The sequence below is a fragment of the Paramormyrops kingsleyae genome, chromosome 10 (genome assembly GCF_048594095.1).
Source record: "Paramormyrops kingsleyae isolate MSU_618 chromosome 10, PKINGS_0.4, whole genome shotgun sequence".
Taxonomy (NCBI): Eukaryota; Metazoa; Chordata; class Actinopteri; order Osteoglossiformes; family Mormyridae; genus Paramormyrops; species Paramormyrops kingsleyae.
This window is the reverse complement of record NC_132806.1, coordinates 69,866-77,813: the sequence shown is the minus strand read 5'-3', so window position 1 is coordinate 77,813 and position 7,948 is coordinate 69,866. Positions and strand designations below refer to the sequence as shown.

General features: G+C 40.6%; 1 long non-coding RNA gene across 1 annotated transcript; it reads right to left on the bottom strand.

The window, feature by feature from the left end:
• Positions 1–5,163: 5,163 nt before the first annotated feature.
• Positions 5,164–6,892, bottom strand: LOC140593128 (uncharacterized). Its single transcript, XR_011993395.1, has 3 exons — positions 6,120–6,892; positions 5,357–5,517; positions 5,164–5,265 (listed from the first exon to the last, which is right to left on the bottom strand). It is a non-coding gene; the product is annotated as an uncharacterized lncRNA (long non-coding RNA).
• Between the last annotated feature and the right edge of the window lie 1,056 nt (positions 6,893–7,948).

Here is a 7,948-nt window from a genome sequence, read left to right as displayed (position 1 = left end):
GGTGTATTATTTCCTGTTAGAAAGCATACATTTTAAAAGCTGAAAACCCGTTAAAACATTCGCTATAAGCTGGAGCTTAACCATCAAACATTGTTTATTTTTTTCTGTAGATGAAAAAAAAACACGGGTTAATAAACAAACATAACATAAAGCAAGCCTTTATGGATTCTTTTAATTCCTATAAGCCTATTTCAAGGACAATGTAAGCATTATTTTACAGCGAATCAATCAATGAAATGGTATAAAACAGAAAAAAATATATTTCGCGAAATATTTTACAGTTTTGAATTATGTTTAGCTTCTGTCTCTATGACCATAAATTAGAGTAACCGTCTCTTCTCATAGAAGGCTAAAAAATGCAGTGATCACGCAGGCTCCGGTACACGCAATATATTTTTCTAACTTGACAACCTGTTCATTATCAAAATCAAATATAGTTAAAGGAACACTGCTCAATTTAAATAGTCCATACAGTCTGTGCCATTCAGCATGAGCACCACCTCATTGTGATTAGGCCTGTAAGTAGTATTTTTAACCAGCAGTAATTTAAAATATCTTGAATTACATTTTAACCACCCCAGAGCCAATGGCGATTTCCATTTGCCTCGGGATGCGATTTTCGGAATCCGAGATTACGTCACATCCGGTAAAAACTCGGAAAAACCGAGTCGGATGCGTTCCATTTGCCCCAGAAGTAGCAATACCATGGATCCATATGGAAAAAGCAAGATTTTTTGCTTAGCCGGACAACTTGTCGGATTTAAGGTACCTCAGTTTAAATGGCCTTTATCTTCGTTCACTTACAATTAGCCCGAACTACCTTAAATCCGACAAATAATCCGACTAATCATGAAATCCAATTCTAGAACGGTTAATTTGGTAGCCATTGTTAGCAATATCACTTGATAACACATTACTCGCGGTGCTTCACGTATAAAACTCCGTAGCAACACGTCCACAGATAAATTGGACGATATAGTGTGTGCAACCGATTTAATGAGCCACAAATGAGAAGTACTGCTTAAACAGGATAAAGCTACAACTTTCCCTTCTATTGAGAAAGAGCGCAGCCATCTTCGATTCTGAACTCGGGATCCTCTGCGTTATCCGAGATCTCCGAGAAACGGGAGCGCGCATGTCATCACTTCCGGCTTCGAAACTCGGAATCCGAGTTCCCAGGGCAAATGGAACGCACCACAAGCCTGCTCTTCTCACCTTTATTCATAGGGTGGGGGAAGGTGAATTGGCACGTTTAAAAGTGACACGAACGACCCCCTCTCATTAACATTTAATGGTTAGATCTTGTAATTTGAAGGGTTGTGAAAGCCATAAGGTATTGCTAGGGTGCAAAGTCCAAGAAGCAAGGAATATCTGCGCTGTGTTACTCGTTAGTTGTGCAGTAATAGTTTATGAATCACAAGAATAGGCCAACATGCAATTAGGAAATACAATGCTCTGCAGTTTTTAATTTAACTTCTGAAGGCCATTTTGCGATCTCAATCGTCATACACCAGCATAGACCACCGTTTTCTCAATTATTTCTTAGATTTTTGTTTTAATATGCCACTCAAACGCACATAATGCTATGCCTTTATTCTCAAAATAGACTATTAGGATCTCATATTGCTACAACTTTGTACACAATACGGCAACAACTTTACAACGGGACACGTTATTTTTGTTATGCTGTTATCAAAAATATATAATATTCTCAACAACAACAATGCCAAAAAAGCTTATTTATTCAAGTGATCAGAAATATACAATCATCAGAAATGTGTCATACATATTGTCTCAATAGAATTCTGGCAAAGAGAACAAGCAGAGCCCACAGACCAAAAGTAGAACAAGGACTACCCGGCTTGTAAAAAAGAAATCAGTGGGTATTTGCTAATTTATTATTACGCAAGCAGTGCCATGTGCAGTATAGCTTCATATGCGTCTGCGGTGTGAACAGAATATTCACAACTAATTTTAATGTTACAATCTACAGGCTGTTCTAATTGAACGTAGATGTCCTGCTGCAGTCGCAGTCACTGTTTCCAAGCCACAGATATCAGAATTCACAAGAAGGCTTCTGAATTTAGAGGCAAGGATTGGTTTGTTGGAGGCGCGTTTCAGTGAGAAAACATCCTCCGACAGCGGATCAATCCACATCCACAGATCCATCCGTTGTTCCTTCAACGTCTGTGGATACTCAAATGGACTGCCAAGTCTTTTGAGATGTGGTCATCTCCTCAGTCTGCTCACGAAGACCATTCGCTGTCAGCGCACCTGGGTAATGCTGATTTTGGTGTTCCTTCTTCAGCCTCTACACCATTAACTGTCCGGACTCTCAACCTACAAACCAGTTAGGGCTCAGCATCTGTAGGATAAACCAACAACCCAGTGGTGACGAATTCCATGCTCCATAGTGAAAATTCGCCGAATCAAGATTATTCAGCATTTTCTCATCCTTCCGTCATGACATCATTCCATTTGAGATTGCCTGAAACACCAAGAAACACCTCCCGTTCTCATCACCATCATCATATTCGCCGGTCTCATGCAGGGGGTAATCCTTCCAGATGTACTTTTAAATCATGTTTCAGTAGAGACCGAGAATAAACTGTATCTGGACTCAACAGGACCAGACGGGAAACCAAGGGCAGATCGTTTCGCTGTTCTGGGCAGGTTCTGTTAACTTTGACGGCTCCAGGGGGAAAAATGCACTACCCAACAACCTTCGTCAAGCACTTTCAGATGCTGTTGGTAGGAGATTCAACCCCGCAGTTCGTGACTGGAAGCTGATGAGACAGACTTAACGAACTTCTCCGAAATAGAACAACAACTTTTCCACTTTTTAAACAAAAAAAAGTTTTTTAAAAAAAAAACTTGCAGAACTCACTGGAGCACTTTTTGTTACGATTCGTGCGTGCGGGGGAGCGGGCAGGCAAGCGAAGCCGAAAGCGCAGGCAAACGGGTTTTACTAGGCATAGACAGGACCAACACGGTAAACAACATCGACTAACATCAATGACGGACACCCAACTAAGGAAGACGTGGACTAATATACATGAAAGAAGCCAAAATAACAGGGAACAGCTGGGCACAATTGTGGAAGCACACGTGGATAATGAGGGGGCGTGGCACACACGAGGAGCGGACGGAGCTGGGCGTGACACTTTTGATACTTAACAGTTGTATTCGTTGTCAGTCATATAATAAAAACTTGATTGTTTAGGATATCGGGGCGGCATGGTGGTGCAGTGGTTAGCACTGTTGCCTCACACTCGAGTTCGAGTCTCTGTGACATGCTGAGGCTAATTGGGGATACTAAATTGCCCGTAGGTGTGCATGTGTGAGTGAATGGTGTGCGAGTGTGCCCTGTGATGGGCTGGCCCCCTGTCCACGGTTGTTCCCTGAAAAAGACGAGCTACCTGTCAAACATGCATATCTTCATTTGATGTTGCTTTAAAATGTTGAAATTTATAATGAATTTCTGATCGCGCTTGCGTCATGTCCGAAAAACGTGTTTTAGCTTTCACTCTCCGCACAAATGATTGGATATGCACCTAATAGCGCACTATTTATATCTATTATTTTACATCTATAGATTTCATTTTAGTCAATTCGTGATTTGAGAAGGCAAATTGAAACAGAGTAGGTCAACTCACTGTCTGCCGCTTGGTCTTTACTTTAAGAAACAAAAATCTTACGTTTAACGAAAAAAATGCTCCAAACTTTTTTTTTCTAAATTAACTTAATAAAAAAGAAACGAAATTATAAATACTTTGCCATTACATACAGAATGAATTACTGATATGACATAATGACGATATGGCGCGAGAAACAATGACACCGGGAAAAAAATCCACTTTTCTCTCTGGCTGCCTGCTGTGAAACAACAGACATAACAAATACTGCCCAAATAGCCATCTTTGAGCGCGGAATCACTGCTGACAGCGCTGAGTTTGAAACGACCGAGGCATTGCTGTCTTTGCAAGCCATATTGCTTGCCATACCAAAGGTGATGATTTGTTTGAGCAAGTTGTTTTGGCAATGAACAAATTTGAATTACTGTACCATTTGACAAGTTAAGTGGCCTTGCCACCGATTGAGCTTCAGTCATGCTTGGCCAGCAAAAGGGACTAACTGCATTGTTTAACTCTTGGGGGTCCAGTGCATCGTCGTCGAGTTTTCGCGTCTATTTCAGTTTATATCTCGCTGAAATGTTACATCTGTACAATCATGAAAAAAACGCTGGCTAAATCCGTAATCTGTCTCCTTTTCAAAACATTACAGTTACAGTATTACAGTTTTTAAAATTGGGTTAAATCGGCATCGGGGGCGTGTAGTACCGCTCTCACCCGAAGATCGCTATTCACATTCTAAATACGCATTAGTGCGTATTCAGATCGCATTCGCATGGTAATTTGATTAACAGCGCAGCGGTGAAACGCGATCCAGAATCAGCGCCATAAAAGGGGGGTAGGGACGTGGCCAGGTGACAATGGCTCATTCATACACATGAAAGTTGCTACATATTCAATGAAAGGAGCCAGAAATAGTTACAAGTTAGCTTTTTCTTATTTATTTATCCAAATGAATGTTGTGTCGCAGCGCTGGGCTCAGAGTTTGGGGGAACCATCCCTTAAGACACCAATTACGCCACCTTGGGAATTGCGCCCAGGGAAATAGTTCCTAGGCTAAGTAAAACTCCAAAAAGGCACTCAGGTCCGTTATACAAGGCAGCAAGAGACGTGACTCCACTTACAGTCTTTTATTAACAATCACAATAAAACACCATCCACACGGCAAATTAAAACCTCTGGGCTGATCCACACAGGGTAGAAGGTTAAGCAGTCAGGCAGAAGATGGCAGCCTGGAACAAAAACTGCAGTCTGACAGAAAAGCAACTTTGGGCATTAAAATCAATGAAAACCATGGGAAATAACTATGTAACGTGCATGGGGAGGTTAAACCCATATTGTGTTCAAACAATAAGGATAAAAATCCTTAGAGAGGATGTTCTTTCTGTAGGCGTATAATTCAGTGTTTAATTCCTGTGCAAGCGCACACATGAAACAGATTACCATATCATTGCACGCATCTTATGTGCACATTTTCTACTGTGTTTATAAAAAAAAAAAACTTATAAGTTATGCAGTTTATGTTACTAACTTTGTTCCCTGAATGTTTGCATGTTGGTGTATTCCAGTGATTCTCCCTCAGTCTCTGGGTGACTATTCAGTGTGTTGGATGGTCCCAGAGAAACTAGATCTGCTTTTGTTGAGGATAAAACAGAAACAAAACAGTGGTAAGCATTTGGATTATGTAACCGAGTAATTCAGTAAAATGATGTTCGTCTTTGTACCTTGGAAGTGGTGTGTGAGACAAGGTCGAGGTGGAGGTGTCGGTGGTGGTGGCAGGAACGATAATTTCCTCTTTCTGTTAAAAGTACTCCCGCTCTGAGAGTAAGCCGAGGGACGTTTCCTCAGTGGAGAACTGTCCAACAAGGCAAATTGCCTTTTAGGTCTGGAAGTACATCAACAAAACACAAAAAATTAGTTCTGCAAATTAACCCAATACATCAAAATTGTCATGTGTGACAAACTTCTTTATCCCCATCCTGGCAAATATTTCAATATTAGATGCCCCTTATTCATAAGTAAATGTTTTCAATATTTGAAAAACACACTGCTAAATTGAATTTTCAGTATGCACATGTATTTTGAGAGTGATCTCACGCCATAGTAATACAACTCAAATTAATAGTAACATACAAACGCATCAAACAAAAGGTCGAGTATGGTAACCTTAGCATAGCCATATATATTAAAATGGTTAAAGTGCGATAAAAAGTTTGTAACAATAAATAATCAAAACACGATTGTTAACATTAATTTGTATCATCAAAAAGAAAAAGAAAAAAGATCATTCTGAAACTATTTATTTAAGAAAGAAATTATTTTCAGCCAACCTTTCCAACTAATCGTACGAGACGAAATAGACTTTTTTTTCTGTTTCTCTTTTAAAACTGGTTTAATAGGGAACAAAATATGTTTTAAAACACGATCCGTTTTCTTCCACACACACACACACACACACAAAAATTAAGAACAATGGTAAAAACTTACCTCACTTATCGGCGACTGGGACAAAGGAAGACTCCGAGCGGGAAAAAACGAAGTCTCCGGCTACAAACAACCACTGAGAGTTTCAGCCACTTACAGGCAGGAAGTCTACTGTGGGCCCGGAAATGACGCTCTCGGAACTCGGACATTCGGATTTGGTGATAATTAAGGACACACATCAGATATCAGAGACACAGCAGCACATTGCCAAGTCTTCACTCACAGTGGGACATCTCTCAATAGATCCTCATGCACACATGCAAGTGCGCACTCTTATTTAAAATACAGTCATATAAACAGGATATCTTTAAACATAATTATCGATAATAAGAAAAATTTAATGTCCAGTATATAAAATAGCTATGTAAATCATACCATGCCCTATATGACAAGTAATATTACTACATTAAATAATTTTATTACAGTAATATCACTACTTCCAGGGTCAAACAAACCCTTTTCTAAAAAAGATCTGACGTGATGCGTAGTTTTCCCAACCAAAAAGCGACCTTCGACTTAAAAGCGACGATCCGACGTTTAAGCGAGCAACGCTTTTCAACACCGCGACGATCCGACGTTTTCGCGAATAAAACGCGATGCTTCGTAATGGAACGCGATCTAATTGCGACCATCCGCCGTTTATGCGACGTATTAATAATAATAATAGATACTTTATTGATCCCCGTGGGGAAATTGTTTTTACGTCTCCCTCAACTTGCTCTTTGCAGAGTAAGTTGTCCGTGAAGGGCAGCCACCCGTAGCAGCGCCCAGGGAGCTGGGGGTTAAGGGCCTTGCTCAAGTACCCACAGACGTGCTAAGTCTGGGTTTGAACCGACAACCTTGTGATTACAGACACACAGGCTTAGCCCACTGAGCCACACGCTGCCGATGTACTTGTGCTGACAGGGTTCCAGGCACACATACCAGCGCCCTCCTGCTGCACACAATACAAAATGCCACCACAAAGTTCCCTTCCTCCCTAATGGCGTCCCAACCCAAAAACAACAATCTTAAAACACACAGAAATAATAAAACCCCTAGCTCTATACAATTAATCCTGGCAGTGAAACAGGGAATGACAATCCACCGATCCCCACATTCATAGTAGAGAGAAAGAGGCAAAGCAGCAGAATCCGTGTATCATTCGTTCATCCGTTTTTAATATGAAAACAAGAAAAACGGAAAACCACTCGTATTTATCAGTTTTTGTTTCCAAAATCAAAACGACAAAACGGATAATGGCTCGTTTTCCGATTTCCCATTTTGTTCTTTTGATCAGATTGATCAAAATTTAATTTCAAAATTTAAATTGATCAGAGCTGCTTCGAGACGCAGACACTTAAGTCAGTCACTCTTGTTCTTTCTATTTGTATCACGAAGCTGTAAAAATATATTTAGTTTCTACCTATATATATTTGGAAAGTAGAAGGTTTCTGAGGGTGTTTTTTAAATGTATATATGACAAAAACTTGCGGAGTTATTTAAATGGTCTCGCGAGAATTCTGTCAGATCCCGCGCTGGCGCCCCCTAGAGCTGGCCATGGTGTTTGGCTAGAGAATGTTGTTCCTTGCGCCACCTGGTGGATATTATATGAAGCGCAACAACGTTTTAAAAAAATCTGAAAAAGCGCTTGCAGGATGCCGCGTGATCACGCGTGCCGAATTGCAGGATGCCGCGTGAAAATAGACACATTTCTAATGGCCAGATCTGTACGTGAAACGGTAAGTTCTAAAGCTGGAAGCACCTTTTTGATTGAATGGAGATCGTGGGTCGGTGCTTGCGAAGGTGATTAATCCGTAGGGGTTTGGAGAATTATCAGACGACTATTAAGC